Below are 12023 nucleotides of genomic sequence, written 5' to 3'. Positions count from 1 at the left end.
TAAGGAGCTCATTAATTAAACACAATTTGGAACTCATGTCCACAATATTTTTGTGTTGTGTCATTAGTTGTGTCTTAATTTGATTAATAATTAGTATTTTAAAATTACATTTTGATTTTTTTTATTTTACTTTTTATTTTACTATTAATTTATTCTTCATTTTTATCTATTCTGTATTATTCCACCCTTTATATTACATATTCTTCTTGCTATTATTAACCTATTGTTGTTCAGTTATTTATTATGGTATTATTCTACATAGAATTTAATAAATCTATTATATCTCATGTTATTGTACCATTGTACTCGCTTTTCATATTATTCACTTTAATTTAAGTTGTACTACATATACTTTTTAATATAACATATCACTTTTACTATGTTTCTACTGTGCACTGTATCAGTGCATATTTTCATTTTCACTGGATCCATAGCCTCATCAGTTACATGTGTTATTATTTGTTGTATTCTGCTGTAGGCTAAAGTGCCATCAAAATGAAAAGCAGACTTCAAGTGTGTGATTTGTATTTACTTGTTTTATTAAATTTTCTCAACGATAGTAAATTATTAGTGTTAAAAGATGTATTATTTAGGTTTTATCCCAGTACTTCAAAGGGAATGGGCTGTACTCTGACCTGAGACACAAGAAAGAGAGAGAAAAAAAGAAACAAAAATGTTGCGATTGAACACAGAGAAAGAAATAAAACAACTACATATCATGTAATGTACATTCAAATTACATTACAAGAATATGTCACAGTTATACTAAATTAACAGATTTGTAAACCGAAAATATCAACGAAATCATCAAGTGAGACAAATGTGAGCTTTCAATTAATAATTTTCCAAACCTTACTAAACAACTGGAGGCAAAGTTTTTTTTTTTTTTACTGTTTTTTAACCTCTGAAATTGATTGGTAAGTGAGAACGTTATGGTGTTTTTATTCAGTACAAACCGCAGCTCCCTACTTTCATTTGTTTTAAGCAAGGGGCAAGGAACTCGACCGGAAGTTGAAGTCGGGTGGGGGCTGCCATCTTTTAGCAGAACTTCACTTGCGTTAGCATTCCCATTGACTCCCATTCATTTTGGCGTCACTTTGACAGCGAATAACTTTACATCTGAGGCGTTAAAAGACTCTGTTTGTCCATTATTTATTTCTAAAGATACACGACAATGTATAAAGGGCTCCATTACCTTCTATGTTACCATATGGCCCCGTATAAACAGTTTTTGTAAAAAATAAGCTAACGATTGCGTCATAACCACTCGGCTCTCTGTCGCATTACCGTACAGACAGGTGGAGAAGCTCGCAGGCAATTAACTTAACATGGCGTAGTGGCGTTACATTTTAAAATACTATACAAAATAATTAATCAGAATACTTACTCCTGCTCACTCACGACAAAGAACTCCTCGCTCAAGCTTGCCGTCTCTGCAAGATTAACGATGACAGTTTGCACGCACAGCTACTAGAAGATTTACATCTGGCAGACAGGTTGCTGACGTCGTCAAGCTTCGTTTGAGTCTGCGCGTCAGAAACGGAAGTGCTAAAAAACGCTAAAACTGGGCTTCATTTGTCTCAATTGAGTTCCAATGGGGTCGCTGTGTCCATTTCTTTTACTGTCTATGGTTTTAAGGCAGTCTTGCCCTCACTAACATGGCGGACGCATTGACGTATCGCGGCAACGGCTCAAAGCGGCCAATGAGGCGTCTAGGTATTTATGGGTTAAACATTTAACCCAGCTGTTGGTTGGAAACAACCCAATCGCTGGGTGTGATGGAGAGACTTTGAAAATGTCTACTATCACGGGTTTCACTGTAAATCTTGTTTGTTTTCTTTATAAATGTCTTATTAATTGTATTTATTTACTTAAACTCGTTTTTAGATCTTGTGTATATCATAAGAGTAAAAATCAAAGAGTTTTTATTTTTAAAAAAATGGTACGTTCCAATTTGGAAATAGCAGAAAAAAATGTGGATTTAAGATGGCCGCCACTAGAAGTTGGGTGAACAGATAGAGAGCTTGGACAAGATTGTTGTGCTGTCTAGCAAGGGAAACTCCAGCCTCAACGTTGTAGAGGGAAGCTGGTACTGTTTTTAGTACTTGCAGTTCTAGTTTTAGACAGTTTTTATTTTTATTTTAAGCTTTTATACCTATTTATTTGCTTATTTTGCTTTATTCTGACTGTTCGCGTCATCACACTGGGTTTGCCCATTTTTTAGGGTTTTTTAAGGGTCTGTTCTGATGGTCCAATGTAAGGTTTAAAAAAAAGTATGCATTTTATCCAGTATTTCTTGAAGATGGAAGAACAACTTAAAGTGAGTGCAAGAAGTCTCTTATTGACTCGGTTTGTGTGATATAACAAGCATACATTTGATTGGTTGCAAAACACATAACATAAAATCTCAGGAGATGTCAGCCTCTTGTACATTGTGTAACAAACAGGTCATATCCTCAATCCTCCGGCGCGGGAACAAAGCTTGCTAAGCAGTGTTTTGCCTGCGTGCTCTGACAGAAACACAGAGCTTCAAATTAATGGCTTCCTCTCGCTCCTAAAAACGTACTCGGCCGGTGGTCAAAGCGCAAAGTTGAGGGGCTTCAGGGGGAAGAGGGGGTGTGATTGGTTCAGCAGGTGAGGGCTGGGAATGCCAGATAAAGAACAGATTTTCTTACATCACTTCCGCTGTTTGTTCTTCTCTCTATTTCTAGGCGATGGAATGCTTTGCCATTCAGGAGGCAAGGAATTCAAAACAAGTTCATTAAGTTTGAATAGAGTCTTCTTTTTAAAGCGACTTTGACCACCCCACCCAAATATCACAAAGGCCTTTCCACAAAACACATCCTTCAGTGTCCAAGATCTGACTTCCTTCCCTGAAAGCCCTCTTCATTTGAACAAATCTGTAGCAGATTGTTTGTCAGTGAAGTGCTGGAACCATACCGATGGTACGAACTAAATGTTTGTTTTTGCTAAAGTGCCTGTTGTGGGATTGTTTCACATCTGCTGTAAAGAGGTGGGGTGGGTAACAGGAAATGGCACTTCCAAGTGGCCAAATCCAAACTTATAATAGCCATATTCAGGATAAATATTTAGATACTTAGCGCCCCCTGCTGTTAGGGAGGAAAGAATACTATTTTGTAATGAAATACTATCATTTTTTTAAAAAATTTAATCGAAAAAATACTATGTGAAAGAGTGTTGTTAGTTAAAGATTATCAATTAAAACTTCTAAAAAAGTGTTTTGTTGATTAAAACTGTATATGAAAAACGATTCCTGAATAACTGAATGTAATAATTCTATTTTATTCTATAACTGAAAACGTTTAAATTTAATTACTAACATTGAAACTGAAATAAATAACCTAAATAGAAATATTTAAACTAAAATGAAAACATAAAAATAAAAGTGGATTAAAAATATTAATACAATAGTAAATAAATAAAAATAACAATGATTTCATTATTCTCAGTATCACCAGGTAACAAATAACTCATAAATTAAAGAATTATTAACTAACAATAAATTAACTAATGTAAGTGTATCCAGCTTTATATAGTACAGTATATAGCATATTTCAGCTGCTTGATGTATCATCATTGAGTATCAGCTCAAACCGGCTGAATGACTATAAGGCATGAAGATATTATAAACATTAATATGATTTTCTGTAAAGCTAATTTAAAACAGTGTGTTTTGTGTCAAGAACTGTTTAAATAAATAAAATAAAAAACTGATGTGGACGGAACAATGAACATTCCAAACAGTAATGTGCTTTATTCTTTCCATTACATGCATATTTAATTTCATGAATGTCATATTTGATATAAAAAAGGTTATTTTACATTTTGAATCCAATTTCATCTTACCTCTTGTCAGTCTGACTGAATAATTCAAAAAATGGTAAAGGATGTTGAAAATCATGAATTATACTACTTATGATTCATTTATCAGAATAGAAATGAAATACTGAGATCAATGCATTGTGGGATATGGTCCCCATCACAGTGTGCTCTTTTTTTTTGTTATAGGTAATCTGCACACAAAACATTTGCAGAGTATACACATTATACCAATTCTATAGGCTTCTGTGATAAGTATGGCAGTATGCTATTCCATAGATAAAATAATAACTGATGGATGTTCCAACCGAAATGACAAGTCAGAATAGTTTTTTTTATTATTATTTGTTTTCTTCCTTTTCAGTGTCTGTGCTCTTTAGTGTTGCTGCTTGTTGTTTTAGCTGCTGTTTGTGTCCTTTTTATTTGAGTACTTTGGGTCTAGTTTTAAGTGCTTTATAAATTAATGTATTAGATTAAACAATCTTTTCTCAGAACTAACTTTTCTTTTTTTTCGTGTCCTTTTATAATGTTTAATCAGCAGGTTCACATGTGCTGACCGACAACTATAAAGTGTTCAAATATTGTCAAATTGTCCTCATTGTGAACAGTATTGTTGATAAAAACAAACAAATCACTATAAAAATAGTTTGATATTCTGTTATCTATTGCAGCGAAGTCTATTTTAAGCCTAATTTAAGAGTCCACATACTTTGGGCGCCTATTTAGTGTGGTAAAAGTTTTAAGGAAATGGTTTGTATTTGTGAAATAATATAGGACACTGCCCACGGAAGTGTTTCAGAACAGCCATTCCAGAGCAACGTGGAAATCTACTTTCGATGAAATGTGAGGAACACGCCATTGTGCTTTTGAGATCTTTAAGTGAAACACTGATTTTTCTCCCGCCACTTTGGATTTGGCACCATTTGGTCTTTCTAAAATCTGTCACTCACTGCTGACGCAGATCCTTTTCCTGAGCGGGTGAGATTTTTATTGTTCGGATGAAGCAGACCCTGCTATCTTCATCCACCAGCAGCTTCCTGTTTCCTCCGACACTGGAAATGCTGCATCTCTCCCCCTCCTCATGTTAACCTTCAGGCATAAATTAGAACCCTTTGGCCTCTTGTTTTTACTTTATTTACAATGGGTTTCTTTGTGTTCATATTTTATGATATTTTATTAAATGGATATATACCATCCTGACTTCTGATTTAAAACTGCATATAAAAATAAAGCTAAATAGAAATTAGAAATTAAAAGAAATTGAAATAATTCAACCAAATTTAAAATGAACATTGAAAATATAAAAATAAAAGGCATTTAAAGTTTTGTATAAATACTGTAATGTGCATTGTTTTTGGAGGACAGTTTTTTGTTTTCCATATTTGAACAGACCCAAGCAGAAATACATAAAATGTACTTTGTAAAATTCATAGATTTTTTTTTCTTAAAGGGACAGTTCACCCAAAAATTAAAATGTTATGTTTATCTGCTTACCCTCAGGGCATGCAAGACGTAGGTGACTTTGTTTCTTCAGTAGAACACAAACTGAGATTTTTAACTCAAACTGTTGCAGTCTATCAGTCTTGTAATGTAACTAGATGAGAATCACGGCTAAAACATAAAACGAAAAAATAAATACAGTATTGTTCAAAATAATAGCAGTACAATGTGACTAACCAGAATAATCAAGGTTTTTCGTATATTTTTTTATTGCTACGTGGCAAACAAGTTACCAGTAGGTTCAGTAGATTCTCAGAAAACAAATGAGACCCAGCATTCATGATATGCACGCTCTTAAGGCTGTGCAATTGGGCAATTAGTTGAATTAGTTGAAAGGGGTGTGTTCAAAAAAATAGCAGTGTGGCATTCAATCACTGAGGTCATCAATTTTGTGAAGAAACAGGTGTGAATCAGGTGGCCCCTATTTAAGGATGAAGCCAACACTTGTTGAACATGCATTTGAAAGCTGAGGAAAATGGGTCGTTCAAGACATTGTTCAGAAGAACAGCGTACTTTGATTAAAAAGTTGATTAGAGAGGGGAAAACCTATAAAGAGGTGCAAAAAATGATAGGCTGTTCAGCTAAAATGATCTCCAATGCCTTAAAATGGAGAGCAAAACCAGAGAGACGTGGAAGAAAACGGAAGACAACCATCAAAATGGATAGAAGAATAACCAGAATGGCAAAGGCTCAGCCAATGATCACCTCCAGGATGATCAAAGACAGTCTGGAGTTACCTGTAAGTACTGTGACAGTTAGAAGACGTCTGTGTGAAGCTAATCTATTTTCAAGAATCCCCCGCAAAGTCCCTCTGTTAAAAAAAAGGCATGTGCAGAAGAGGTTACAATTTGCCAAAGAACACATCAACTGGCCTAAAGAGAAATGGAGGAACATTTTGTGGACTGATGAGAGTAAAATTGTTCTTTTTGGGTCCAAGGGCCACAGGCAGTTTGTGAGACGACCCCCAAACTCTGAATTCAAGCCACAGTACACAGTGAAGACAGTGAAGCATGGAGGTGCAAGCATCATGATATGGGCATGTTTCTCCTACTATGGTGTTGGGCCTATTTATCGCATACCAGGGATCATGGATCAGTTTGCATATGTTAAAATACTTGAAGAGGTCATGTTGCCCTATGCTGAAGAGGACATGCCCTTGAAATGGTTGTTTCAACAAGACAATGACCCAAAACACACTAGTAAACGGGCAAAGTCTTGGTTCCAAACCAACAAAATTAATGTTATGGAGTGGCCAGCCCAATCTCCAGACCTTAATCCAATTGAGAACTTGTGGGGTGATATCAAAAATGCTGTTTCTGAAGCAAAACCAAGAAATGTGAATGAATTGTGGAATGTTGTTAAAGAATCATGGAGTGGAATAACAGCTGAGAGGTGCCACAAGTTGGTTGACTCCATGCCACACAGATGTCAAGCAGTTTTAAAAAACTGTGGTCATACAACTAAATATTAGTTTAGTGATTCACAGGATTGCTAAATCCCAGAAAAAAAAAATGTTTGTACAGTCAAAGGTAGACACTGCTATTTTTTTGAACACACCCCTTTCAACTAATTGCCCAATTGCACAGCCTTAAGAGCGTGCATATCATGAATGCTGGGTCTTGTTTGTTTTCTGACAATCTACTGAACCTACTGGTAACTTGTTTGCCACGTAGCAATAAAAAATATACTAAAAACCTTGATTATTCTGGTTAGTCACATTGTACTGCTATTATTTTGAACAATACTGTATATAATAATACACAAACAAGACTAAATTAAACCCTGTGGCTTGTGACGATACATCGATGTGTAATGACACAAAACGATCGTTCTGTGCAAGAAATGCAATGTCTGAACTGTTAGAACTCTCCTGAGCAAGTTTTCAGCAGCAGGTGAGTGAAGACGCTTCTTCTTCTTGCTTTATGGCAGATCGCAGACTTATAAGTGCTATCTATCTCTCAAGTAGACAATTGACACTCCTAATTGAGATTGTAGATAGAGTGTCAATGGTCCTCTTGAGAGATAGGTTGCAGTAATGCATTTATAAGTCTGCAATCCACCATAAAGCAAGAAGAAGGCAATGCCTCACTCGCCTGCTGCTGAGAACACACACAACTGGCCAGCTCAGAAGTGTTCTAACGGTTTGAACATTACGTGACTCAAAGGTAAAAAAAAAAAAAAAAAAAAAGATACTGTTCAGTTTCTTGCACAGACCAAGACCAAACATTTTGTGTCTTTACCGAGCGGCAACCTCACGCTCTCTCTCGTGAAGCCAATAAGGAAGTGACTAAAACTGCAATTCGTCGACTGGCCGCTTGAGGTTGGCTGCAGAAGAGAGTCAGTCCCATAGACTCCCCATGTTAAAATGTCCAACTTTACAGCAGAAAAAAACATGTTTACAGCCTGGTTCAAAAAATGATTTTGGTCTATATTGCTAATTTTGTCCTTCATGACAACTGTGAGGGTGGTGAATTTTTTTTTGTAACTCATCCGTTTAAATTATATTAAGCCTTAAAGTTCTGCATAATTAAGGGTGTGGCCACGTGAGTGAAAGGTGGATTGGCCGCTGCTGACAATGCCGTCGCGCTAGGTGGCCGTGGCTTCAGCAATCAGCTCCCGCCTTTTTGCCCATTTTCGTTTATCCGGGAGAGTCGCACAGTGTTGCCAACTTAGCGACTTTGTCGCTAGATTTAGCGACTTTTCAGACCCCCATAGCGACTTTTTTCCAAAAAAGCGACTAGCGACAAATCTAGCGACTTTTTTTGACAGACCTTATTTAGTCTCTGAGACTCTCCGGTACTGCCGCACGAGCTCTCTCTCTCTCTATTTCTCCCAGCGTACGCACACGCCTCACTCTCTCTGCATCTGCTATGTTCAACGAGCAGAGAGGAGCAGCACTTTCAGTTAAAAAAATATATTCTGTTGCTTCTAACTCTATTTTACATACAAGTATAGCTGAAATCACAGTACAATCATTATCTTAATCTTATGTGTATGTGATTTCATTAGAAAATGTCGTAAATAGGATTTTAGTGCAGAGATTAACATCTTTGAGAGCTGGTTATGTATTCTTAATAGGCGCGTTTCAGTCATTATAATATTAATTCAGTTGTTGGACAACAGAAACATTCAAATAATAAACATTCAAATAATAAATAATAATAATAAAACTTTATTGAGAATTTTGGCTGCCTTAAAATGCAGTACATGAGCACAGAAAGGGCAAGATAATATGACGCACTTACGTCATGAATATGCTAATTAGCATATTACGTCATCTAGCGACATTTAGCGACTTTTCAGGCAGGGTTTAGCTACTTTCCATTGAAAGAAGTTGGCAACACTGGAGTCGCACGGTGACGCGCTGCCAAGATGGCGACGGCTCGCTCTGCACACTTTAGGCTTTCAAAACCGCTATTGAGGAGTCTATGGGTGACCTCACAGACACTATGTCCATATTTTTTTACAGTCTATGGTCTTTACACATCAATGTATCGTCACGAGCTGTACGGTTAAATTTTTTCTTTGTATGTTTTAGCTGTAATTCCCATCCACTTACATTATAAAACTGATAGACTGCACAAACAGTTTGAGTTAAAAATCTCAGTATGTGTTCTACTGAAGAAACAAAGTCACCTACATCTTGGATGCCCTAGGGATAAGAAAATAAACCTCACATTTTAAATTTTTGGATGAACTATCCCTTTAAGTGTGTCTAATTGTCCACTTCAAAAGCATGCTAAATTCTTCTCAGAGTTCACTGACAGACTCCAGCAGTTCTAGAAGGATGAAGTTTATTCTTTACAGCAGTTTTATCAGCTCCAAACACACACAGGAATTCCGGTTTGGGGAATGGCCATCCTGATTCCTCACTTCCACAGGAAGGTTCAATAAAAAGAACCTCTAACATGACAAAAGCATTTCATTCCTCACTCCTAGGGACAGAGCTGTATAGGCTACAATAACCACATCACTGAAGTCCAGTTCTTGGAGCTCAAACCTTCGTCTATGGACCTCCTCATGTCTCAGGCTCTCCAGCTGGACCAGCACATATTCAGAAACAGATCCATAAAATTCAGGTAAAGTTTATAGAACTACAGAACTTTTTTTTTTCAAGGATTTTGGGTCACACTTTACATTACATGCTACTTTGGAAATCTAATGAACAATATGTTACTGCGTTTTGGAGCTGCTTTATTTACACCAAGTTATTGGCAATATTTTAGTTCATTATAGTAATATTTAATATGCAATATAGGCATACAGACACTGCAATGATAAATATTGTGGTATTGTTTCAGTTGGCCATTGGCTTTACTCCATCGTCGGCATTATAATGCTATCATTATGTGAGAGACTTTTCTCTTATTCTTTCGATCAACTGATTTTTTTTTCATTTTAGAAACATGTTGTTTTAATCACACTACCTCATCTGAGCACGCAATATAAAACTGCGCCCTCTGTTGGCAAATTGTAATATTAAGCAGGGCGTTGAACTGTTAAATGATTTGTTTTCTGCATGTATTTATCTTCGTATAGAATGGTTTGTGTACTGCATGTTTATAATCGTTTTGTGAACTTGTTAGACTGGAACTTTTTAATGTCATTTCTGAGAAATATTACATCATGTTTTTCTACTCCATCACTGCAGCAATGGACGGATTTAACCTTTCATGATTAATCAGGCACCTCTGAGGGCCACTAATGAAGAAAAGTGAAGACTTCTTAAGTCTGCAGAAGGTAAAGTAAGCAAAATTTTAGCAAATCATAAATATGTTTACATTCTGCAGGTTTCTTAAAACCATATACTCACCATAATTTTCACAAACTGCCTTGATGAGAAGAAAGGAGCCCTTTTTAACTGCTTCACAGTCCATTATTACTTTTGGTACGCGCTAGGCCAGACTCAAACTCGTACCGTGAGTAATAATGCACTGTGGCAGTGTGTTTATCAGCGTGGAGAAACTCAAAACTGGTTTGGAAGCAAATTATTGAATAGGAAACATTTCATTATGATTCACTTGCATAAATGCACACTTTACACTTGCATAAAAACTTTGATCCTCTGATCTGACATCTGTATTGTTTTCATTTTAGGTTTGAAATGATGTAAACTGCATTCCAAGGAGTGGAAATTCTGGATGATTACTGTTCATTACATTTCTGTATGCAGCATTTAAATCAGTCAAGTGGTTGGAAAATCAATTCCAGCTGAAATTAAGAGTTTGCCTGGATGTAAATCTGGGGTTTACTATTATTTTCTATGTATAAGACAACTGCTTGGTGTAATGCAAATGTACAAAATGTGTTAAAGTTCTTATAGAAGTGGTTGCATGGTGTATATGCCTACTAATAAATAAATACATCTAAGAATAATTTATTTTGTGAAGAAGCAAAAATGGTTGAATCGGTTGTTCTTTTGGTGTCTATGGTGGACGTCTGACAAACATGCTCAAACTTCAGTGTGCATTGAAATCTATTTGCTTTTGTAATAAAACAAATTTCATCAGTGCAATACATTTTAATTTACAATAAAATATCAGTTACTTTTTCGAATAAGTATGCCAGTTTTTCCCGTTTATGCTTTTGACTGACCACTCTCGTGTTGCCAGGTTGAGAGAATTCAGGAGTAAGTCCACTGTTCCCATGTAAACATGATGTTTCTATATTCTAAACTGAATGTGAACATTAACTTATCTCACTTGCACAAAAACAGATTCACTATTCCTCAAAATTAATAAAAACAGTGAAATGCAAACTCAGACTATGACACAAACTTGCAATAGGTGTTAAATAACACAAATATGTAGAGGCTCATTTTATAAACCAGTGTTTTTGCAATGGACCTTTGATGATCCAATTCAACTATTCTAAGCAGAGATGACTAGATAAACAATGCGTTTAATTTTTTTTAAAATGCATTTATTTTTTTATCTACAGTACTGTACAGACATGAATTTGCCATAAAAATTTAATTTGTGCATTAAAAAACAAGCCCAGCCCAGAAAAGAAAAATAACTTTACATATTACTTTCCATATAAAGTAGACTAAATAGCTAACACTGACTACTTACTTTTTATGGAGTTACACAATACTTTAAATTATCACCTTTTAAAGCGTAAATCATGTTTAAATGTGTGTTTTTGTTGTCATTTACTAGAAAATAATGTAGTTCAGGTATTGGATTTGTTATATTTTTTTATGAAACGGTAAGATGCCATGTGTTTTGATTAAACTAATGACAGTACTGCTTTAAGGGATAGTGGATTCGCGACTGTTTTTATGGGCCACGATAGGTAAGCCGTCCGCCATTTTTGGAACGGTCCGAGCCGTTGACTTGACCGTGTGCATCATAGATAGGCTATATGTATGTGCATGTATGCATAGATATGTATAGATGCGTACAAAGTGGATAAAAATGTACCAGCTTGCTTTAATAATCCATAGTTTTTCAGAGGATGCTGGTGAGATGAGTCACTCAGCCGCAGCATCTCAAGGCTATCATTTACAAACTTAATCTCATGCAATAAATGTCTTGCATTTGAAACAGTTAAGGAATAAGTGACCATACCCCATAAGCACCATAAAAATTTATTTTATAGTCTCAAGGATTCAGAAATCATGCAAAAGGAAATTAAGCAGTTTTACTATGATAAAACCATGGTTTATTTTTGTAAGGGTT

The 12023-nt window shown here is 35.7% G+C and overlaps 1 long non-coding RNA gene across 1 annotated transcript; it reads left to right on the top strand.

Moving 5' to 3' along the window:
• Positions 1-9274: 9274 nt before the first annotated feature.
• Positions 9275-10718, top strand: LOC113107166 (uncharacterized). Its single transcript, XR_003292620.1, has 3 exons — positions 9275-9419; positions 9992-10080; positions 10438-10718. It is a non-coding gene; the product is annotated as an uncharacterized LOC113107166 (long non-coding RNA).
• Positions 10719-12023: the final 1305 nt, after the last annotated feature.

The sequence above is a fragment of the Carassius auratus genome, chromosome 8 (assembly GCF_003368295.1).
Source record: "Carassius auratus strain Wakin chromosome 8, ASM336829v1, whole genome shotgun sequence".
Lineage (NCBI taxonomy): Eukaryota > Metazoa > Chordata > Actinopteri > Cypriniformes > Cyprinidae > Carassius > Carassius auratus.
Note: the sequence above shows the minus strand (reverse complement) of the source record. Positions and strands in the feature narration are given on the sequence as shown.